Source organism: Cebus imitator, unplaced genomic scaffold (genome assembly GCF_001604975.1).
Source record: "Cebus imitator isolate Cc_AM_T3 unplaced genomic scaffold, Cebus_imitator-1.0 Scaffold535, whole genome shotgun sequence".
In the NCBI taxonomy this organism is placed as follows: Eukaryota; Metazoa; Chordata; class Mammalia; order Primates; family Cebidae; genus Cebus; species Cebus imitator.
The window spans coordinates 699,853-725,387 of record NW_016107850.1 but is presented as its reverse complement, the minus strand read 5'-3'; the positions used below and the strand labels follow the sequence as shown (position 1 = coordinate 725,387).

General features: G+C 36.3%; 1 protein-coding gene across 5 annotated transcripts in view; it reads right to left on the bottom strand.

Moving 5' to 3' along the window:
- Nucleotides 1-21,370, bottom strand: part of IL13RA2 (interleukin 13 receptor subunit alpha 2) — a 58,932-nt gene extending 37,562 nt beyond the window's left edge. The window contains exons 1-3 of one of the 5 annotated variants that reach the window (XM_037733518.1): nt 21,148-21,370; nt 14,952-15,005; nt 1,012-1,074 (exon numbers count right to left, since the gene is read on the bottom strand). The gene's annotated coding sequence lies outside the window, so the exon portion shown is untranslated. The remainder of the gene's footprint in view (nt 1-1,011; nt 1,075-14,951; nt 15,006-21,147) is intronic. The other 4 variants (XM_037733517.1, XM_037733519.1, XM_037733521.1 and 1 more) reach the window with 4 other exon arrangements.
- Between the last annotated feature and the right edge of the window lie 4,165 nt (nt 21,371-25,535).

Below are 25,535 nucleotides of genomic sequence, written 5' to 3'. Positions count from 1 at the left end.
AGATAATCCAAAGGTAAGCATGTGATTGCCAGGTTTATGTTGTTTCCTCAAAGTGTTCTACCCAAAGGCATCATTATTTTGAGTTTCAAATACCTTCAAATGCTAAAGAAGTCATAAATAGATAAGGGATCCAGAAACCTGATTCTACTCTAGGCTTTTCCTCCCAGTCAGCTCTGTGACCTTGGGCAATTTCCTTAACCTCTTTGGGCCTCAGTTTCAAAAATATATTGAATGGGATCTCAGAAGTCATCTAGTCAAACCTTCTATTCCCAAACAAAAATTGCCTCTGTAATTCCCCTAAGCAATTGTCAGTTTCTCATGTGTAAAATGAGCCAATAGAACTATGTCAAGTCTAAAGCTCCCTTGAATTCTAAAATCCTTGGTGTTGTAATTAAAATTCAGTAAGTGTTATGTATACACTTCGTTTCCCGTGGAAAATTTATCAAATCATTCTTTACACAACCAAACAAGAGTTTATTTCAGCCCAGATAAAATTAAGAAAATTCAGGCCACCACCAAATTGTCTCTCATCTTTCAAGTCTCCAGAGTTTCTGTCTGCCCCTGGTTTAATCTCCATGTCCAGGAATCATGCAAAGCCATAAGAAGCCAGAATACTTTTGATGCTTTTCTGGAGCAAATGAGATGTCAGTCATTCATTCCCAAAAGGGAATGGATTAAGGTTGGATCCAGTCTCTACACCACCCAATAGATACAAATTGTCTTCCTTGCTTTGGAACACAGGTTCAGACTTGATAACTTGTCTCAGATTCTAAAGATATATTTTACACTAAATATGTGAATAAGCAAATAAAAGGCAAGAATCTGAATGAAGAGAGGGCCAGCCATGTGTGCAGTCTTCTCTCCATTATTAGCTTTATGTTTTACCCCATGATGTTTTTTATCCCTAGATGTCTTTCTTTTTTGTTCATTTCCATAGCTGATGTTTCTCCCTAAATTAAAGTTAAGAGGGTGAGAAGAAACTGGGAATTGTTTAGGGAGTTTGGTACTTACTTTTCAGATGTCAGCTGGTTTGGCTCTCTCACAATAATTTGTAGTAGAAATTATTTATCAAGCCTACAGGAGGAATTTTCTAGTCAGAATTTGCTGACATGATGGTAAGGAAAAAAAGATCTAGATTCAAAATCTTCTTTCTTTTTCCTGAGACTGCATTTTCAATTAACTAATGTGTCTTCTTCTATTTAAAAAAAAGAAAAAAAAAACACCCCCATGAAGTTTTCTTCAAGCTTCCTGTTTCCCCTGAATCCTCTAGCTCTTGCAAATATTTCACTATGCTGTAACTTATCTTACAATGCCACTGACCCAGCTTTGTGATATTCTTATTATATACCATGATATTGGAGAGGTACAATTCAAAGAAATAGAAGTATAATAATATCTTAGAATAATAAAGTACATTTATTTGTAGATATGCAAACCATAAGTTAAATTTAGTTAATCAAATACAACTGGAAACAATAATGCACCATGCCTCGGTTGTTAAAGTCCATTAGATATTCCCTTCCACCTTGATTTGATAGCTTAATTAATGAAAGCATAAGGTAAGCTTTGCTTCTTGGTGTGAAAAAAAATACACTAAAAAGATAATTCATTTTAATCTGCTAAAAGTCCTATTTGAATGCTTTCTAATGGCATCAATAAAAATAAATATATTCTTTGTCATTGATACTTGTATACTTGTACCTTAGCAATCATTAATCTCTGCTCCAGAAGGCATATTTCAAGTCCTAAGAAAAGAAGTTTGGGGAGTAACCTTGAATGGTGCAGAGAAAGGAGGATGGGTAAGACTACTTGGGGCAACCCCTCTCCAGCTGCAAGATGGTCTACACCAAATTGAAGAGAAGGTGTAAACCCATATTTGATGCAGCAGGATAAGTGTTACCCAAGGTGTGTTGAGTGAAGAGGTACACAGAAGCCTAAGAATGAGGAAGCTTTTCTGGACAGTTGAGATTAAGTTATTATTTTCAAGGAACTTAGCAAGATGATATAAATGATGCAAGCAGTCAGCAGTGCCTGGAAAAGGGCCAGCAGAACCAGAAAATGATTTAGGCCTGGCCCTCAATTTCAACAGAGACAGAGGAAAAATTGAGCTTCCAGATTGGAGTCAATTAAATAGCCAACATCAGATGGTAGAAAGAGGAAAGAGCTAAAGCCTGGTGCTTACAAAGATTCCCACAGGCCGAAATCAATTCCAGAGGCATAGCACAAACTAGGCTATTTCCAGACTTCAACTTGGTAAAAGAGAATGGTTCATTGGGCCAGGGCCATGTCAGGGCTCAGACTTCCCAGGCTGACACAATTAGCGGCAGCTAGAATGGGGCTAGGCTAGACAAGGACTTTCCATAGCCTCTCCAGCAGGAACATGTATATTACTTTATCTATTATCCCCCTCAGATAGCCAAGTGGATATTATGTTAGTTTTACAAATGGCTATAACTAAAAGTTTCAATAGGTTAAGTTACTTTCCAGAAATCAAATATTCAGGAAGAATCAAACCTAGGTCACCTAGATTTGACATCTAGGCTTATGCTCTTACATCCACTGCTGGGATTTTTTTCTTTTTTTTTTTTTGATACCTCAGTAGCTAAAATGGTCAACTGGCAGGAGTCATTCTGTAAAGCTTTATAATCCCAAGTATTCTGTTAACTATCAAAACAGGAAATGAGTATTCTTAACTGTTGTACAAATGAGGCAATCAGCAAAGGCAGCATTTGATGTCTCAAGTATTTAATGGCCTTGTTAAGGTTAAAGGGAATTAAATAGGCAAAAACAAGAAAAATAAACAACCCTTTGACATTTAGTTTGTATGTATATGTACATGTACACACATGGTTTTAAACAAAATTCCCTGAATTTGGTAACAATTTTTAAACATTCATGCAAACGGCAAACTTCTAAGGTTCTAAAAGCATTTTTTTTAATCAAAACATCCCTAGAAGACTTACTTGAAAAGTTATTTAGTAAAGTTGGCATACTGCATAGAACATTAGTGTCCTATAAAGAACACACTCTGTGAGATAGAGGGCATCAAGATTTCCTGCTTTCCCCCAAATCCAGGTAGTTTGATGAAACTAATTTATCAACTCTGAATTCACCCTCTAGACTACTACAGATTCAACAGCAGGAAACCACTGCTGAGATTCTCAGGAAACCCACAAGACTTGGAAAATTTAATTAGCAACATTAGGGTCTAGTCCCTAGAAACTTAATGGAATCAACAATTAACACCAGTCATGAACAGAGACCACAGAGGTTAGCTGTGCCAGACTGTTTACCACTCATTCAACAGTTACAGAGCAATAATGTGTCAAGCATTGTAGCTCACATTCTAGTTAAAGGGATAGAAACCAGAAACTATGAAATACTTACAGTACAATGTGAGAAGAACAGTACACTATGATAGAGGTCATTGGCAGCAAAGAGAGCTCAGAGGAGAGAACAACGAATTCTACCTGTGTTGTCAAAAGGGTGATATCTTCAAGCAGAGATGGTTTGGAGGACCACCCTGGCTCCTGATAATATCAAGTTGTAGAATAATAAAATATGCATTTGCCTTTTTCCCAGGTTATCTGAACAGAGTGCCTAAAACCCTCGAAATTTCCCAAGTAATAGGAATGTCTTCTATTATTCATAATGAGCCCCTTTCAACCACACCTGAGTTTATGCTAATGAAGTGACTCTTGGAGGACAGGGGCTAGTGGCCAGAGGAACCAACCACTCAGTTAGAGGGTTGGAAATTTCAGCCCCACCCCTGACCTCTAGGGATGGTAAAGGGTTTGGAGATTGAGTCAGTCACCAATGGCCAATGATTTGATCCATCATGCCTACATAACGGAACCTCCATTTTAAAAAAACAAACCTAAAACAAAGGGTTTGAAGAGCTTCCACACTGAGGTACTGGGAGGGCAGCATGTCTGAAGAGTGCATGAAAGGTCCACAACTCCCTATCCCATACCTTGCCGTATGAAGCTCTTCCATTTGACTGTTTTGAATTGTATTTTTTATAATAAACTGATAATAGTAATGTTGTCCTGAGTTCTGTGAGTCATTCCATCAAATTATTGAAACTGAAGAGCCAGTTGGTCCAAAGTGCTGGGACTTGCTACTGGCATCCGAAGTGGGGCAATCTTGTGGGACTGAGCCCTTAACCTGCCATGACTGTGCTAACTACAGATAGTATCATAACTGAATTGAATTGTTGCATGCCCAGCTGCTGTCAGAGAATCAGAAATTTAGAGAATTAGTTGAGATCAGAACACACCCCAGACAAGTCAACCTTCTGTGAAAATAAATAAAATTTAAAAGCTGTTGGAATCCCAAAAGACACTTTAAGAGAAACGGAACTGTGATCCAAGTCACATATGGTTACAACTTCTGTTCTCAGGTTATACATTGAATCACTTTTTTATTTTTCTGATACTGTACAATGACTAGAGATAATTAAACAATGTCAGGGATAAAAACCTCCTGCCTTCTTGATGAATGACTCTTGTTATAGATTAACTTCCCCTCTGGTGTCCTGCTTTGCTCAAACCAGATGACAGAAAACCCATGATGATTACATTCTCTGTAAAAAATGTTAAATATATCCTTTCCGAAAAGAAACACTGACCATAACCAATCAAATTGCTATAACTATGCATCAGCCTTGTATGAATAATGTTGTAATCCTACTAAAAACTTCTTTGTCTCTGCCTATATAAATGAAATCTTACCTTCCCTACTTCAGAATGCTGACTCCATTCCCTTGGAATTGGTGTTTCTGGGTGGTCCATCCTCACATTTTGCACTTGAATAAACTTTCTTTAGATTAGATTTTTACCTTTTTGATTACCTGATGTTGACACTTCTTTATAACACTTTATCAAAATAGCCCACCTTTTCATAAAGGCCAACGTCTTTAGGAAGCTAATCAAGATAAAATTGTCGATGAACTCTGGCAGAGACTATTTCCCAGTGTCAATTCTACTATTTTTCCTTTTATTATACTAATAGAAACTCATGAGTTTTCACTGTGTACATGGCCTCCAAGCTAGAGACTACATTTTCCAGACTGCTTTGCAGCTTGGTATGAAAATATGACTGAAATTTAGACAATGAGATGCAAGAAATGATGTGTGCAACCTTTGAGTCATGTTTTGACAAGAAAATCATTTCTCCTCTTCTTTTCCTCCGCCAACCCAACCAGCAGGCTGTAGCCCAGATGTAATAGTGGGAGCCATATTTAACCACATTGACAATGTCAACATACACTAGGAGGTGGCAAAGCAACAAGATAGAAGGACCCTAGGTTTTGAGTGACCTCCTGTGGCAGTGCTATCTTCCCACATTTTCATCTTTTGCTTGAGTCATCATATTTTGAGGTTTCTTGATTATAGCAGTTTGCCCTGTAGCCTAATTAATACAGGAACAAATATCCATTAAAGTGCTAATTGACATTACTTAAAGTGTTACTCTTCCCAAAGATATTTGCTCGTGGAATCCAAAAATCAAAGAATGTACAAAATCCAAAGGGAAAATATGCTAATGGTGTTTCAAATCCAGTGGCGGGCAGGAAATTTTTGTGTTTTGGTTTGTTTTTACTTCCCTTTAAATCCTAGCATAAAATTCCCTACTCTGCCACCCCGTTAAGTTCAGCCCTGACTAATGTTTCTACGTCTGTTTCTGATCTTAGCGTGTGATTTCCTTAGGGGCAGGCAGTGTGCCTTACTTGCCTCTGTAAATCCATTTCCTAGAATATAGCATGTTTCAAAAAATGTTTATTAAATGTAACCGTATTTCCTCCCTTATTTTTAAAAGCTTCCTCCACCTATAATTTTATTCTAATAATGCAAATAACCAAATGATAAACATAATAATGACAGCTATAGGCTGATACTGCTGATTTAAACTGCATGTCAGGCAGTATGTTCAACGACTACTCATATTCTTTAGTCCTCCCAATAACCCCATAATGTAGAAACTACTATTGACATTTCCATTTTACAGAAGAGGAAACTAAGGCTTAGAAAAGTTAAATCACTTTCCCAAGGTTTCACTTTTAGGAAGTGGCTGAAATAGGCATTGGAATCCAAGATTGCTTGACATCAAGACATTAAGACATTTTCTTAGCTACAACACAGTCTGCCCCACTTTCTTCCAGCAACGGCCTGGCAATGTGTAGGATGTCAAAGAGAAAATTCATCCTGGATTTAAGAATTAGTTACAGATAATTAAGCCAACTTAAACTATACATTGTGGGTTACCAAGTCAGTACAAATTGTAATACACTTATGAAAAACTTTTGCTAGTTTTCTGATCAATGAATACCTCCACCTTGAAACTCTGTACACAGGGAAAATTTGCAATCTGGTCTAAACCTTGACACAGTACCCCAAAATTGAAGAAAACTGCCCTGGAATGAACATAAAAGGGGCTGATATTTTGTTTAAAGGTTTCAGAGGACAATGGAAGAAAACATTATAGACATAAAACAGACTTTGCAATATCAGTTTAGGTGTAGTAAATTATCTATCATAAAATGTATTAATTATATTTCTAAATTTGCTATTATAAGAATATTCAAACATACACAAAAGTAAAATTAATATAATTACATCACATGTACCATTTATCAGGCTTCAACAATGTTCAAGATAACAAAATATTTATTAATCTATCATATCATGAGAACTGATCCTCCAGTGCTCAAAAGGCAGGAAGTATCAAATTCACAGAATCTTAAACTGGTATGACTGAAACAAATCTAAGCACTCTAGTCTAACTCCCTCTTACAGACAAGGAAATCAAGGCCCTGAAAGGAGAGAAGACCTAATCAGGGTTATTTAGTTAGTTAGTGACAAAGCTAATACAAGAATCAGTTTTCACTAGATCACACTGCCCTTTAATAATAATCTTTAATTTACTTGAATCATTTGAAAATAATTAATGTAATCTGGTAAAAAACTCCTTTCTCCATATATGCATGAAAACAGACTAGGATATTCTCTAGCATTATCAGATATAAATCTTTTTCTACCTATTTTTTCCAAGAATAGAAATTACAAAACAATTCTTTTTTATTTATCCCCTCAGTGTCTAAAACGTATTATAAAATAAACAGTTCTTCAATCAAAAGTGTTCAGAGAAACAATTATATAGAATTTTGCCATAAAATCATGATCTTTCCCAGTTTGTTCTTGATAATGCTGAGACAAGAACAAACACATAATGAACTTGTTAATGAACTATTAAGAGGAAACCAGAAGATACATATGTGTGTCCTTGGATTGAACCTTAATAAAAATAAAGAAGTTAAGTCCCAGCTGGAGACTGGACAACTAACAGAAAATCCCTAAGACTCAGGACACACCATAATTTCAGAAAAACAAGCATCACAAATAAATATTAATTTTCTCAAGTTGTCATTTTATTAGTGCCATGTGGGTTTTAAAATGCTTAAACAAGCTACTAAACAGAGTTTCAAAAGCACCTCATCTATGAATCTTTTTATTTAATTTAGAAGAAAATCACAGATTTTATGGATCATATTCACTACATATTAGCATTGACTTTAAAGTTGCTGTATCGCCAGAAAAGAGAACAGCTGGATTTTTACATTAATACTGGGGTGATCTTGTAAACTATTTTAGATTAGCAGAATATCTTTTTTTTTTCTTTTTGAGATATAGTCTCACTCATTCTGTCACCCAGGCTGGAGTGCAGTAGTGCCATCTCAGCTCACCTTTGCCTCTCAAGTTCAAGTGATTCTCCTGCCTGAGCCTCCCTAGTAGCTGGGATTACAGGCCCCTGCCACCAGGCCTGGCTGATTTTTATATTTTTAGTAGAGATGGGGTTTCTGCATGTTGGCCTCGAACTCCTGACCTCAAGTGATCCTCCCTCCTTGGCCTCCCAAAGTTCTGGGATTACAGGTGTGAGCCATCATGCCCAGCCAAAAATAAATAATTTTCACATGTTGTCATTTTATTAATGGCATGTGGGTTTTAAAATGCTTAAGCAATTTACTAAACAGAGTTTCAAAAGCACCACATCTATGAATCTTTTTATTTAATTTAGAAGAAAATCACAGATTTTATGGACCATATTCACTACATATTAACATTGACTTTGAAGTGGCTGTATTGCCAGAAAAGAGAATAGCTAGACTTTCACATTAATACTGGGGTGATCTTGTAAACTATTTTAGATTGACAGTATATCTTTTTTTTTTAAAATGAGATGGAGTCTCACTCTGTCACCCAGGCTGGAGTACAGTGGCGCCATCTTAGCTCACTGCAACTTTGCCTCTCAGGTTCAAGTGATTCTCCTGCCTCAGCCTCCCAAGTAGCTGGGATTACAGGCACCCACCACCATGCCCAGCTAATTTTTGTATTTTTAGTAGAGATGGGGTTTCACCATATTAGGCAGGCTGGTCTGGAACTCCTGACCTCAAGCGATCCTCCCACCTTGGCCTCCTAAAGTGCTGGGATTACAGGCATGAGCCACCATGCCGAGCCAAAATAAATATTAATTTTCTCAAGTTGTCATTTTATTAGTGGCATGTGGGTTTTGAAATGCTCTAACAGGTTACTAAACAGAGTTTCAAAAGCACCTCATCTATGAATACCTTTATTGAATTTACAGGAAAATCATAGATTGTATGGATCATATTCACTACATATTAGCATTGATTTTAAAGTGGCTGTATCACCAGAAAAGAGAACAGCTGGATTTTTACATTAATATTGGGGTGACCTTGTAAACTATTTTAGATTATCAGTATATCTTTGAAGACATGTTTTAGTTCTTTCCTAAGACTAAGACCTACTATCACCCTGTCACTGCAATTTCATGATTCATTCATTTAGTAAATCATTTATTCAATTAATAGTTATTGAGTTCTGTACTAGGTAATAGGGATATAGCAATAAACAAATTCTTACACTTGAGTTTACATTCTAGTAATGGAGAGAGACCATAAACAAATAAACAAGCAAAAATATGTTAAGTAATTATAAACCATCAAAAAAATTCATATAAGAGGCTACTTATTGACTGGGTGCCTGAGAGAATGAGGCTGTTTTAGAAAGTGTGATCAGGAACATCCTCTCTGAGGAAGGACTCATGAAGATAATTCAGTAGAGAGTGCTTCAAACAGTTGAAATAGCAAATGAAATGGGCCTGAAGTGGAATTGTAACTGGCGGATTGTGGCAAAGAAGCCTGTGTTGCTGGGGCAGAGTAAGCAAGGAGGAAAGTAGAAGAAAGAAAGGTCAGAGAGGTAGAGGGGGCAGTTTGTATGGTGCCTCAAAGGCCATTTAAAAGATTTCGGTTTTTAATCTAAGCGAGATGGTCAGCGTTGGAAGGTTTTGATCAGAGAGGTGAATGATATTAGCAGTTTTTGAAAGATCACTCAGCTGCTGAGGAGACAATAAACTGGATGGGTGCAAAATGGAATCAGGGAGATGACAAGAAGCTCCCACAATTGTCTAGTCAAGAGATGATGGTGACTTGCATTACGATGGCGAAAAGTGCCACATTCTGAATACGTTTTGAATGTAGGGCTGGTATGGTTTTCTAAAGGATTGGATGTTGGTTTTGGGAGACAGAGGGCAATAAAAAATGATGCTGGCCCAGGGCAGGGGCTCACGCCTGTAATCCCAGCACTTTGGGAGGCCGAGGCAGGTGGATCACGAGGTCAGGAGTTAGAGAACAGCCTGCCCAATATGGTGAAACCTTGTTTCTACTAAAAAACACAAAAATTAGCCAGGTGTGCTGGCACACACTTGTTTGTAGTCCTAGCTACTGAGGAGGCTAAGGCAGAAGAATCACTTGAACCCAGGAGGTGGAGGTTGCAGTGAGCCAAGATACCATCACTGCACTCCAGCCTGGGTGACAGAGTGAGGCTTCATCTAAAAAAAAAAAAAAAATGATGCCAAGTATTCTACCCTAAGCAACTAAGTAAATGGTTATGCCATTTATTGAAATGAGGCACACTGAATAAAGAATTCAGTTTGGGATATGATAAGTTTGAGCTGCTCATTGGACTTTCAAGTAGAGATACAGAGTAGAGAGTGGATACAAGAATCTGGAGCTTAGGGTGGAATTTAGTACTAGAGATAAAAATTTTAGAGTTAGTAATATATAAATGTTACTTTAAAGCCCTAAGACTGAATGAGATTGCCTAGTGGTCATTTATGTAGCAGGCTTAGGCATAGATATTTCTAAAACTAGAAAATTATGAATTCTAGAGAATTAACACACTACTAAAGATGAATATTTATTGATGGGAATAATTATCAAATATCACTAGATAAAGTAAATGATGTTCATTGATTGTAATCTTTTTTGCCCTTTATTCCAATTACAAAAGTATATTTTCTCACATGGCAGATAACCTGTCATATGAATTCTGCACTCTTTCTTACCTACTCTGTTTTAAACAAAGTTTCAGCAATGTTAACACTACATTAGTAAACAGCTTTTAAAAGCTACATAGTCTTTTATTCATTTTATAAGACTCATTCTTTAAAAGTTCTTATACTTTTACAGAACATTTCCTTGCCTGGCTCATTACATTACCACATCAAAATATGATTTTTCCTACTTGTAGATATCTCATTCTCTTCCTTTTCAATTCAAATTTGAGGACTAATTTTAAAATTTTGCACTAATGTAACAACTATGAAACAATAACTGAAGATTTTCCTGAAGAGGCTGGGCATGGTGGCGCACACCTGCAGTCCCAGCTACTCAGGGGGCTGAGGCAGGAGTATCGGTTGAGCCCAAGAGTTTCAGCCCAGCCTGGGCAACATAGCAAGATTTCACCTCTAAAAAATAATGATAGAAAAAAACAAAATAAAATAAAATAAAAATATTTTCCCGAAGAGAGAGCTGTTTAAAGTTTTATACTCTCAGGACTCAAAATAAACCTTTATAAAAAAAAGAAATCTTTTTTCTTTCCTGTGTCACCAAATTGCTACACCAATTTTCTATTGGTGCTAGTTTCAGTAGATCTTTTTGGGAGATTCCCCATTAATCTTTGGGCCTTTAGGTGTTGAGAGCAAAGATATATACCATTTTCCTTGGTTCTGAGTTTCTCTCTAGCAAACAGATGTAGCCCACACTTAGAAGACACAGAGTAGCTGACAGTAACACAGATTTACCCACTAAATTAATCAAACCAGTTTCATATTATAGTATATTGGCCAAGAACATAAATCTGAAGCCTGTCTGCCTGGATTTGAATCTCAGTTCCATCATTTACGGACTGTGTGACCTTGGAAAATGTACTAAAGTTCTCTCTGCCTCAGTTTCCTCATCCTATAAATAGAAATAGTAACAGGGCTTAATCCACAGGATTGTAGTGAGAATTAAATTAATAAATATGTGTAAGGCACCTACTATGTGCCTGGCACATAGTAAGCATACATGTGAATTAGGTGATGGAAAGTTTTGATTAGAAGAGTGGGCAGCGGGTTGAGTAAAATAAAGCTCCACCTGTCTATAACTTGCCAGGATTTACCCCTTGCCATGTACTAGGATTACAAGTCCCAATATTGGTATCACTCCACTGGGTCTGGCTCCCAAGGCAGGAATTATTTTCTCTAAAAAATCCATTGATATTCACATAAAGTACTCAAGAGGGCTATGTGGGGAAGAAGCAGGTATGTATTAGTCTTTTACCTTTGCACACTTGCACAAGATGACATTCTTTTCTTGAGTATTTTGCAAGGCACAGAGACTAGGAATGGAAAATGTTAGTAATGTGTAAACAATGAATGTATGGATACATGGATGCATGAATAAATGAAATAATAATTCTAAGAAAAGGAAAGGTAAACATAATGACAAAATATCAAAACAGAGGAAGATGGGAAAGCAAGAATAGCTAAGCCACAATAGACCTCATTGCCAAACTTGGCAACTGTGCTTAAACCTCTTGAATCTTTTTTCAAGTAAAAGAACTATTTTCAGTAAGTGCTTAACAGAAATTTTTCAAGGTCCACTGTTGATATATAAAAGGTGCTTCCTTTGGATAAAATAAAGCAGGGAGTGTCTTGGGATAGAAGATCCACAGATAATTGTAAGTCTCAAAATATCAGATAACAATGACAAGATCACTTTCCTAGTTTATCAATTTCATATATTTGAGTTGCAGAATCCCAAGAACCCAGAGGATAGTATAAAGAATTTAACGATAGCTAACGTAGAAAAGTACTGTCATTTCTACTTTTTTATAAAAGTTTGAAAATCTAAATTAGGGGAACAGGGTAATGGAAAATATCCTACAAATCTTTTAAGTAAAATTGGTCACACACATGAATCTGATTTGTGACATTTGTTAAGGTATTTATAAAGATTTAAATGTCCTTTGCACCCTTTAATAAGTATTAAAATGTCACTTTTTCCTGAATGACCTCAATGGTAAGGTGGCAAAATGCAAGTATTCAGAAGCCTTTACAAAGTCCTCACTCATGCCTACAAGTGAATTAGGCATTTCAGAAGGTATAGACGGATGTATAATGTCTGCCTCTGAAAAGTACAAGGAAATACGGAAAACTAAAGGACTGGGACAGGTCAGTATGGAATCAAGGGCTAACTTGTCAAGGATGGATTCTAAAAGCATTCGGAAAAGGCAAAGAAGGTAGAGCATATGCTGCTTTCCTGAGCTGCAGACCATTATATCAAATTGCTTACCAGAAAATTATACCTTGATATCTCCTAGGCAAGTCAAATTCAACATGTCCAAACTTGAACTTATCATCTTCCTTCCTCACTCAGAAGTGTTCCTCCTTGTGTGTCCCATATTTCAGTGAATGGCACCACTATCTACTTGTTCAAGCCAGATAAGACAATCCTTGTTCTCTCTCTTCTGTCACCTACCACAATCAATGCAACACCAAGTCCTGTTAATATTAACTCCTATATATCTCTGGAGTCTGTCTACTGCCCTCTATTCCTACCATCACTGCCCTAGCTGAAGATGTCATTATCTTTTTATGATGACTCTTAACTATGTTTCCTGCCATCATACTTACCCTCTTCTAATTCAATCTAATCTTTGCTTAGATGTCACAAGATCAAAATGCAAACTGGACTGGGTAAATCTTCCACTTACCAGCACATTCAACTGCTCTTCTATTTCTGCAAGACAGGGTTCCTAGTATACAAGCCATCTTATGATTTAGCCTGTGCTCATCTTTTTTACTTAGATTCCTCATGCCTTCATAACGTCATACCAAACATTTTGCCTTTTTCCAAATATTCCCTGAATTTCTTATGCTTCATTGCCTTTGGACTGGAAGCTCCCTGAAAATGTAGAAGGCAAGCATGTTGGCAAGAAGTCCAATTAGGGAGTACTTTCAATAATCCAAGGAGAAGATAATGAGATCTTCCTATTTAGCACTCAAAACTCAGACATCATCACCTCTCTGAAACCAATAGCCTGGGTTTCCATTGACCCGTATGGAAAAATGCTTCCCTCTATTCAGTAGACTGCCTCATAATTGCTTACCTGTCTACCCATCTCCAGTATTGGACTATGAGATTCTTGAGGATGGAAAATATATTTTTATTCATTTTTAAGTTCTTACAGTGAGTATGTGGTAGGGCCAGAAAAGATGGGTTAGAGGGAAGAAAAATATGACAGAGAGAAGGAAGAGAGGAGGAGTTAGAAGGGAAGGAGAACGGCCTACAGTTGTTTGCAAAGACAGAACTTGAGATGTCAAGACAAAATAGCTAATGGTGTGTAGATTTGGGTTATCTGCTTTTTCCTTCATTTACTGTATCAGTGATATTGGCCTTTCACATTACCATGAGGCTTTTAAACTGCCACACTGCTTGACAATTTTTGTTTGCTATGTTGCCCAAACACTTGGTGACACAGGAAGGCTAATTCCAAGCTACATAAATGTTGCTTACTATGGACATTTTAGAAAACAACTTAATAGTTGTAAACATTCTTTTTAATAAGGTTTGGCGGGATTTTGTTTTGGTTAATATATGCCACATTTAATTTATTAACTATCTTCTATGGTATTTAATATGAGTCAAATTCCCATGATATCAACTATTTGTATTTTCATGAACGATTCACCAATATTACTTTCTAATCTTCCTCTCCTTTTATTCTAGAAGAGTTTCAACATGAAAAGGTTGTCTCTAAGGTGATGAAAAATATATTCTTTATGAGTCTCCTTTTGCCATGGTACTCTTCCCGTGTCCCTCTTCTTTAAGGGACTTTTCTTCTGAATCACCTTTCACTTACATTTCTATGGACCAACAAATTCTTAACCCTAATAGACATACACAAACTCATGCTACCTCACCAGACAAATAACCATCAAAATAGAGCAAGATGTAATGATGTGTGTTGTAAAGAGCTCTAGACTGTGAGTCAGAGTACCCTAAAACTACCACTGGTACCTTGGATACACTCTTTATTTTCTCAGGATTTCAGTTTTCTCAACAGATGAACCATAAAATCATATCCAGTTCTAATTACAGATGGTTTCTGACTTACAATGGTTTGACTTAAGATTTTCCAACTTTATGAAAGTGTATGATGTGCCTTCAGTAGAAACTACTTCAAGCACCCATATAATCATTCTGTTTTTCATTTTCAGTACAGTATTCAATAAATTACATGGACTATTCAACACTTTCTAATACAATAGGCTTTGTGATGATTTTGCCCATCTGTAGGAAATGTAAATGTTCTAGGCATGTTTAAGATAGGCTAGGCTGAGCTATGATGTTTGGTAGGTTAGGCATATTAAATGTATTTTGAACTTATGATATTTTCAACTTAACAGTAAATTTATTGGGAATGATCACATTATAAGTTGAGAAGGATCTGTACTCTTCAAAAATACATTAAAATATATTTGGCTTTATTACAAATATATTTATCTTATACAATTTTGTTATAAATTTTATGAAAACTAAAACTTACCTTTCCAAATGTATGTGAGATTCAGCCACTTCTCGTGAATTATCTCTACAAATCCTATGTAAATAAAGTAATATGGATTAAAAACAAATAAACTCACAGAAAAAACACTTTTAATCTGGTGATCTCCTGATCAAGTCTGAGGAAAGAAAATTATTCAAATAAACACTGTTTTATTTTCCAAAATGCTTAACATAACAGGACTTGTGTGGAATGGCATAGCTCACACTATTTTCCCTCCTTTCAAAAAAGAATGAGTAATATTAATACTAATCATCACTGATGAAATAATAATTACTGAGACAGCAAAGAATTATACTAAGCATATTATTCAAACTGTCATTAAAATCCTGTTTGGAAATGAGAAGAGACAACTAAACATTACAATTTTATTACAGAGCATTTGTTTTTCAAATATATCACTTGACCACTTGTTGAAATACAAATGATGCTAGTGCACCCCAGCACTATATAAGGGCAACATGATTCCAAAAGAGCTGGTGTATCAAATCTAGCCCTACAGAAGAAACCTTGGGATCCCTAGCTCTTGCTGCTACACTCAAACCATCACAGACAGTTAAGATTCTCTCCTATTTAAAAACCTGTCTGGAGGAAAGATTCTACAACTTTCCAGAGAAACCATTTTCAGTGTTTCAGTCAGGATTCCTCTTTAAGTCTAACCAAAATTTCCCATGGCCCTTCTTAAGTCTATTTAATTATCTAAGAATAAATAGAATATTTATTGACTACTTCTGTACCTAAGTCATGGCTACATTTTTAAGACAATTATTAAACTATCTCTCATGCATCTCTTCTCCTGGGTCCATAAATACAGTTTCTTCAACACTCTCCTCAGAGGATGTCTCTTATATCCAGTGATTGGTCTTCTGCTTCTTTAGATAAATGCCATACTTCAGGGCTTTGGTGGGATCTGCCTGACTTTGAGTTTTTCTTCGAATGTTTTGCACTCTAAACTTGGTATTCGGAATTTTGATGGGGTCTAGAGAATCTGGTCTTTCTCTAAGATTTTCTCTCCCGGAATAATATTAAGCAATACTGCTCAGATTTGCCAAAATACAGCTGTATTAACACAGTGCAAAAAATACAAGTAAAAAAATTTAAAAGTCCTGGCTCCAGTTCACAAAAGAAAATAAGGACAATGTAGTTTTAGCTTTGTGATATCCTGTCCAGAGGCCAAGAAATGATTCAAGTGGTATTTCTCAGGAAATAAATGTTTAGACTCCCGGGAAGAAGCCAGAAAACTTTAGTGGTGCTACAGTTCTTGCTTCCTCAAATCTTATGTCACCAGAGAAATATTTTGGCTGAGCACTGGATATTCATCCTCATTTCCAGACCATTTTTGCTTGTAAAGTTATATTTCTTGGGGAATTATATAGCACATCTCAAGGTGCCTTTTTATGGTTTAATTGTCATATGTTACATATTTGAAATCTGAACTTTTGGAATTTATGAAGGTATGGCCAATACAAAAGCTGTCTTCTCATTTATTTCTCAATAACATGAGAACTAATGTCTCTGTAAGGCTTCTGTCTGCAGTTGCTGAATCAGACTCTCAGCAAGAGAAGGGAATGGTGCCTTCTCAATGTAATGCTGACATGGGTTACAAATGGGACAAGCTCTAAATATAAGCAGAATAGATGTACACTTTGTAGTGTGATTTGAGGTGCCCTAAAAGATCATTCTGGTTCAGGACCTGACTTACTCCTTTTGGTTCTCAAATGTCTCTTCAATAAAACCTACATCATGGCCATCGAATTCACATTTGGAACATGCACCAACCCCTCCATCCACAACAGCATACCTACATTTCTTTCTTTTTTGTCATTTTTTTGTTGTTTTGTTTGTTGAGACAGGTTCTTGCTCTGTTACCCAGGCTAGAGAGCAGTGGCACAATCATCGCTCACTGCAAACTCAAACTGCTGGGCACAGTGATTCTCCCACCTCAGTCTCCTGAATACCTGGGACTACAAGTGTGCACCACCACACCGGGCCAATTTTTTATTTTTGTGGAGACAGGGTCTCACTATGTGGTACAGGCTGGTCTCAAACTCCTGACTTCAAGCAATCCTCTTGCCTCACCCTCCCAAAATGCTGTGATTACAGGGATGAGCCACCACATCCAGTCTATAATTTAACATTTTAATTGAAAAATTAAAAATATATATACTTATCATGTATATCATGCTGTTTTCAAATATATCTACATTGTGGAATGGCTAGATTAACCTAATTAACATATGTATTGTCTTCCATACGTAGCAATTTTTGTGGTGAAAACGCATAAAATCTACCCTCAGCAATATTTAAGAATACAGTAAAGACATATCTCGTTTTACTGCACTTTCCTTTATTGCACTTTGCAGATATTGCATTTTTTACAAATTAATGGTTTATAGCAACCCTGCATCAAGTAAATCTATTGGCCCCATTTTCCCCAAAACATGTGCTCACTTTGTGTCTCTGTGTCACACTTTGGTAATTCTTACCATATTTTAAACTTTTTCATTATTATTTTATCTGTTATGATGATCCGTGATCAGCAATCTATGATATTACTATTGTAATTGTTTTGGAGTGACATGAGCCACAGCCATATAAGATGGCAAACTTAATGGACAAATGTGTATGTTCTGACTACTCCACCAACCAACTGTTCTCCTGTTTCTCTCCCTCACCTTGGGTCTCTTTATTCCCTGAGACACAGCAATATTGAAATTAATGATTATTAATAATCCCCACAATGGCCTCTAACTGTTCAAGTGAAAGGAAGAGTCATATGTCTCCCACTTTAAATCAAAAGCTTAAAATGATTAAGCTCAGTGAGAAAGGCCTATGGAACATCAAGATAGGGTGAAAGCTAGGCCTCTTGACTTACAACAGCCAGGTTGTGAGTGCCAAAGAAAAGTTCTTGAAGTAAATTTAAGTGCTATTCTAGTGAACACACCAGTGATAAGAAAGAGATACAGCCCTTATTGCTGATAGGAAGAAAGTTTTAGTGGTCTGGATAGAATAGCAATACCAGTCACAACATTCTTTTAAGCTAAAGCTTAATGCAAAGCAAGGTTCTTACCTCTCTTCAATTCTATAAGTTCTGAGAGGTGAAAAAACTGCAAAAGAAAAGTTGGAAGTTGGCAGAGGTTAGTTTGTGAGGTTGAAGGAAAGAAATCATCTCTATAACATAAGTCTATGTTGAAGCACCAAGAGCTGATGTAGAAGCTGCAGCAAATTATGCAGAAAAATCAAGCTGAGATAATTGATGAAGTTGGTTACACTAAACAACAGATTTTATGTAGACAAACAGCCTTCTATTGGAAGAAAATTACATCTAGGAGTCTTATAGATAGAGCTTCAAAGAACAGGCTGAATCTCTTGTTAGGGATTAATGCAGCTGCTGAATCCAAGTTGAAGCCACTGTTCATTTACCCATGTGGAAAATCCTAAAACTCTTAAGAATTACCTAAATCTACTCTTGCTGTGTCCTAGAAATATAACAAAGCCTGGATGATGGCACATCTGTTTACAGCATGGTGTACTGAATATTTTCAGCCCACTACTGAGACCTACTGCTCAGCAAAAAAAAAAAGATTCCTCTCAAAATATTACTGCTCATTTAAAATGTATCCAGTCACCCAAGAGCTGTGTTGGCGATGTGCAAGATTAATGTTGTTTTCATGCCTACTAACACAACATCCATTCTGCAGTCCATGGATCAAGGAGTAATATTAACTTTCAATAAATACATTTCATAAGGCTATAGCTGTCACAGATAGCATTTTCTCAGATAGATCTGGGTAAATTGAAAACCTCTAGAAAGAAGTCACTATTCTAGATGCTATTAAGAACATTTGCAATTCATGAGAAGAAGTCAAAATATCAACATTAACACAAGTTTGGAAGAAGTTGATTCCAATTGTCATGGATGACTTTGAGGGGTTCAAGACATCAGTGGAGAAAGTAACTGTGGATGTGGTGGAAACACCAAGAGAACTAGAATAAGAAGTGGAATCTAAAGATGTGACTGCCTTGCTGCAATCTCATGATAAAATTTGAACAGATGAGGAGTTGATTTTTATGAATGAGCAAAGAAAGTGGTTTCTTGAGATGGAATCTACTGCTGGTGAAGATGCTGTGAACACTGTTGAAATGACAACAAACAATTTGAAATATTACATACATTTATTTGCTAAAGCAGTGATAGGGTTTGAGAGGATTGACTCCAATTTTCAAAACAGTTCTACTGTGGGTAAAATGCTATCAAACAGCATCGCATGCTACAGAGAAATGTAGCAAAGGAAGTGCCAATTGACCTGACAAACTTCATTATTGTCCTATTTTAAGAAGTTGCCACAGCCACTCCAACCTTCAGTAACCACCACCCTGATCAGTTAAGCAACCATCAATATCTATGTAAGGTCATGCACCAGCAAAAAGGTTTCGGCTTGCTTTGCTGAAGCCTCAGATGATCACTAGTATTTGTTTAGCAATAAAGCATTTTTAATTAAGGAATGTGCAGCTTAATATATAATGCTATTGCACACTGTAGACTACAGTGTAAAAATAACTCACATGCTGAAATCAAAAAAATTCCTGTGATTCATTTTATTATATTTGCTTTATTGTGGTTGTCTGAAACTGAACCCACAGTAACACCATGGCATGCCTGTAATTTAGTAATCATGTTATACAACATAGCTTTCTCTTTTTCCCTCTCTGAGATTTTGTAACATCTCCCTAAAGCCTCCTTCCCAGCTCCTGATAGCCACCATTCTATTCTCTGCTTCTATGAGTTCAGTGCTTTTAGATTCCACATATAAGGGAGATCATGAAGTATATGTCTTTCTGTGTCTGGCTTATTTCACTTAACATAATATTTTCTGCAATCATCCATGTTGTTGCAAATGACTGGATTTCCTTCTTTTCAAAGGCTAAATAGTATTCTGTTGTGTATATATACCACATTTTGTTAATCCATTCATCAATTTATGGACCCTTAGTTTGATTCCGTATCTTGGCTACTGTGAATAATGGTGCAATGAACATGGAAGTACAGCTATCTCTTGGATATGCTGATTTCATTTTTCTTGGATATATACCCAGTAGTGGGACTGCTAGATCATATAGTAGTTTTATATTTAGCTTTTGGCAGAAGCTTTATACTGTTTTCCTTAATGCCTGTACTAATTTCCATTCCCACCAACAGTGTGTGTGTTCCCTTTTCGCCACATACTCTCCAACAATAGTTATCTTTTGTCTTTTTGATAATAGCCATTATAACAGGCACCTACTATATCTATGTTTTCTGAAGCACATATTTTTTCCTAATATAAAATATTTATTTATTGTTTGCTTGTCATTCATTGCCTACTTATCTTCTCCTATACTCTAAGCTCTAGGTAGCAGATATTTTTCTCTATTTTGTTCACTGATTGAATCCCAAGTACTTCAATCAATGCTGGACATACATTAATTGCTCAACAAATATGTTCTAAATGAATGAATGAATTGAACAATCCCTATGGAGAATATGTAGTATATTAGATTGACACTATGTCATACAATATTTTGATAAACTAGTGAAGGCAGCAATGTCAGTCCAATCATTAAGCTAAAAATAGAAATAGTAAGTATAATTCATTCAATTAGAAAGTATTATTGCATGCTGCTTTCATTCATTATTTTTTAAACATTAATTCAGTGCTTACACATTAAACTTCACCATCATTTATATAGCTATATCCATCCATAAACACACGCACATATGTGCTATTTATAAACACTTGGACAGGGACACACATGCAAGAAGTAAAAGTGATGGGGTAGAAGGAACAAAGTAGAAGGAAAATAAGAACAAAATAGGCTTGTTCATGAAGTGTTAGGACAGCATTTGCTTTGTGGGGGGCAGAAGAGAGAGTACAAAAATGTTCAAGAAAAGAAGTGAGAGGTGATGTCAGAATTATCAGAAAATGTCTCTCACCTGGGTCTCTCATGAATCTTAACTTTAGTTAGGTAGGTCAGCCTCATTACACATAAACCTCATTCCATTTATTTCTGCTCCTGAGATCCCTATATATTTAAAACCTTTGATTTTAATATCAATCTTCTTAATTCTTAAATCTCCCTGGTTTTATTAAACTGCATTGTACATTTCCTGAAACTGAAAAAAAAGATATTCACTTACTTTCCATAACAAAATAGAAATGAAGTATTAGACTTGCACACTCCTGCAACTGTAAGTCTTCAGATTCTCAGAAAATAAGTTCTCAAACAGAAGAGGGTAGCTGCACCATTGGTTTTCTTTTGCACTTTCCATTTTCATTTCTTATCACTACATGAGTTCTTTTTAAGTAGAATTGACTGCAACAAGAACAAAGAGAATGCTGACACCACTTGGACTATAAAAGGCATCTGGAAACATCTACATCTACCTCCGGCTTCCTTTCAAAAAATCCTGTAACATTTGCAGTTTGCTAATTAAAACACTTTATTTATTTGAACAATTGGAGGAAAGTGTCAGCATTCCAAAAACTAATACGTAAAAAGGCATTTATTTTTATGTCAGGACATATCTAACATTTTTCCCCTCTGTCATTTTCCTCTCTTAGTTTTTCATGTTACTAAGCTTTCAAAGTAAAAAATATTTTTTTGATATTTGAAAAATAATGTTAACATGTCAGAACTATACATGGCCTTAAAATTTATATTTATTTTTTCATGTGAGTTTTATAAGAAACCATTTGGATAGTCAGAATAGGAATCATTCACCCAATTTTCTACATGAGGGAAATAAAAGTGCAGTTTTTAAGATCATATAACCAAAAATTGTTCATTTGGTAATAGATATCAGGCTGCCTTATTCCTTGCTTGCTTTTAATGCTGGCTGTGAACTTGTTTCCCTTTAGCAGATATTAATTGAGCACCTCCCACTGCAAAATCAAGAGCTACATACTTTAGGTACAAACATAAGATACGGTTCCTCTCCCCTCAAGAAAATTACTATCTAATAAAGAAAAAAGACAAATGGATATGTATTGCCAATACTACAAAATAAAATGTTATATTTAGACAGGTCTGCAGGCCAGGCACAGTGGCTCATGACTGTAATCCCGCAACTTTGGGAGGTCAAAGTGGGAGGATCAGTTAAGATCAGGAGTTCAAGACTAGCCTGAAAAATGTAACGAGACCTTGCCCCGCAAAAAGAAAAAGAATTCAGCCAGACAAGGTGGTTTACCCCTGTAGTCTCACCTACCCTAGGAGCTGAGGTGGGAGGATCTCCTGAGCCTGGGAAATGAAAGCTGCAGTGAGCTGAGTTCATGCCACTGTACTCCAGCCTTGGTAACAAAGCAAGATCCTGTCTCAAGAAAAAAGAATGAAAAGAAAAGAAAAAAAGAAATGAAAAGATAAGTCTCCAAACTTTGTAGATAATATACCCTGCCATGCTTTCTTAAACACATCCCCTCAGTAGAACTATATGTATTTATAAATTATATACATGCAGTGTGATACATGCAGTGTCATAATTAGCTTATGTCTTAAGACAAAACATATTTAGGGCAAAGTTTACTTTACTATACAAATGTAAATGTATATATCAAAGTCTTCTTGCTATTTTTTTTAAATTTTACTTTAAGTTCCAGGATACATGTGCAGAACGTGCAGGTTTGTTACATAGGTATACGTGTACCATGGTGGTTTGTTGCACTTATTGAACCATCTTTTCAGTTCTCTCTCCTCACCTCCCGCCCCCCACCAAACAGGCCTTGGTGTGTGTTGTTCCCCTCCCTGTGTTCATATGTTGTCATCGTTCGACTCCCACTTGTGAGTGAGAATATGTGGTGTTTGATTATCTGTTCCTGTGTCAGTTTGCTGAGGATGATGGCTTCCAGCTTCATCCATCTCCCTGCAAAGGACATGATCTCATTCCTTTTTATGGCTGTGCAGTATTCCATGGTGTATATGTACCACATTTTCTTTAACCATTCTATCACTGATGGGCATTTTGGTTGGTCTTCTTGCTAATTTTGAATTTTTAGGCCGACATTTTAGCAAGTAAGACTGAATCATCATGGTTTTTAGATTTGTTTTATTTTGTAATTATACTAATAATGTGCCAGACAAAGAATGCTGTCAATTTGTTGTTCAGTTGAGCTTTTGTTATTAGTAATACCTTCAATATTCTTTGCAGTAATCTTTTACATTCATTTTGTGAGGCTTAGTTTATTTCAAACTAGACAATGTGATTGGGAATTGTAACTGGGAACATGTAAACTGCAATATCTTGCAATATGGTGAACATAAACTAATAAATTAATGTGTCTTTGTTCACTACTCCACTCCCAGAACTTCAGGAGGTAAAGGTGAGAGAATCCCTTGAGCCAAGGAGTTTGAGGCTGCAGTGAGCAATTACCATGTCACTGCACTCCAGCCTTGGGTGACAGGGTGAGAACCCATCTCTATTTAAAAAAAAACAATGAGCTACAGATATAACATTTCACTTATGTGCATTTTTTTCAAGCATCAGGCTTTCCAAATTACTTAGATTTATAGGAGTACTTTCCAGTGGGAATTTTCACATGACTTTTGAAGTAATTGTTAAAATAGAACACTTTCCTGTGTTTTACAAACTACTAGGGTTTTAATCCAATGTGCCTTCTTATTTATAAAATCCCTCTCCAGTGTGCATTATTATGTGTCTTTCAATAGATATGAGAGAAATGAAGGCCTTCCAATGATGGTTTATGTTCATAAAGTTTTTCTAAGGAAAGAGTTTTTCCATCTCTTCCAGCAGATCTGGAAATGAAGGCCTAATCATATGTTTATATTCATAAGGGTTTTCTTCCCTGTGAATCTTTCTATGTTTCAAAAAGAACTGGAATAACTGAAGGCTTTATCACCTTTCTCACAGTCATAAGGGTTTTCTCCAGTGTGAACCCCCTCATGTCTTTGAAAGCAATTGGGAAATTTGAATCTTTTACCACATTTTTTTACATTAAAAGAGCTTCTCTCCAGTATGAGTCCTTTCATGGTTTTGAACATTACTGGACAAACTGAAGACTTTACCACATATCTTATATTCATAGAGGTTTTCTCCAGTACTAGTTCTTCCACATTTTTAAAGGGAACTGGGAAAATTGCATGCTTTCCCACATTCCTTGCATTCACAGAACTTCTTTTCAGTATGAGTTCTTTCATGTGTATAAAGGGAACCAGAGCCTCTGAAGACTTTACCAAATTTCTAACATTCATAGAATTTTTCCCACAGGGAGTCCTTTCGTGTAGTCTAAGGAAGGCTTTACCACATTTTATACATTCATAAAGTTTTTCTTCAGAATAGTTTTTTTTTTTTTTCATGTCTTTGCATGGAACTGGAACAACTGAAGCCTTTATCACATTTCTTACATTCATAGAGTTTCTCTCTGATATGAGTTATTTTATGTTTTTGAAGGAAACTGGAAAGACTGAATGATTTGCCACATTTCTTATGTTCATAGGCAATTTAAAGTCACAATGAAACCTTTTACATCATTAAATGAAACTGGGACAATGGGATGCTTTCCTTTATTACTTAATTCATAGGGTTTCTCTCTAGTGTGAGCTATTTTATGTATTCAATGAGTACTGAAGAAAATGAAAGCTTTACCACATTGTTTATAAGTTTTCTTTCCTGTGTACGTTCTCTGTTGTTTACAAAATGAACTGAGAAAATCAAAGTGTGTGTTACTCTGTTTCTCTGAATAGTCTTGAGAGAAATGAAGGCTTTCCCACATTGTTTACATTTATGTGACTTATCTCCACGTTCCCCACACTCATGGTTTGAGTCCAGTGTGGCATACAATATGCCTCTCAAGGGATTAATGACATGAAAACTTTTCCACACACACTACATTAACATGGTTTTTACTCCTGTAGAACTTTTCTTGTTCAGATTAACATTTGGAATCTGGCTGAAGGTTTCCCATGATGACTTGACTACCTTCCTTACTTCAACACAGTCTCTCTATGATATAACTTCTTGAATTTCTCCCAGGATTTTTGAACTGATCTCCAATGTTGTCATCATCCTGTTTGTTTCCTACAGAAGCCAAGTTCCTGGAGGTTTTCTCCATCACATCTCTATCGAGATTCTTCTGAGAAGGATCCAACAAAGCCCCCTTCTCCTGAATGAAGTTCCCTGCCACATCTTCAAATGGCCACTGAGTCAATTTCTCAGGTTCTGGTATGTCTCAATGTCCTACCTATGGATCTCTCAGTACCTTCAGTAACAGGGCAACAGAGGCTATGACAAAGCCACTTGGGACTTCTGGCAGCAGAGAAGATAAATCAGTGGAGATGAAATCCCCAGGTATTCTTATGTTTCCATTCTCAAGTCCAATGTCAATCTAAAAAAAATTCAGAGTGTATTTCTGTAGTTTTGGACACCGTTGCATCATTTTGTTCTATGATCAGAAAATGAATTCCTAGAAGGTGGCTGGCAAGATGGCAGAATAGGAACAGCTCCAGTCTACAGTTCCCAGCGAGATCAATGCAAAAGGTGGGTGATTTCTGCATTTCCAACTGAGGTACAGATCA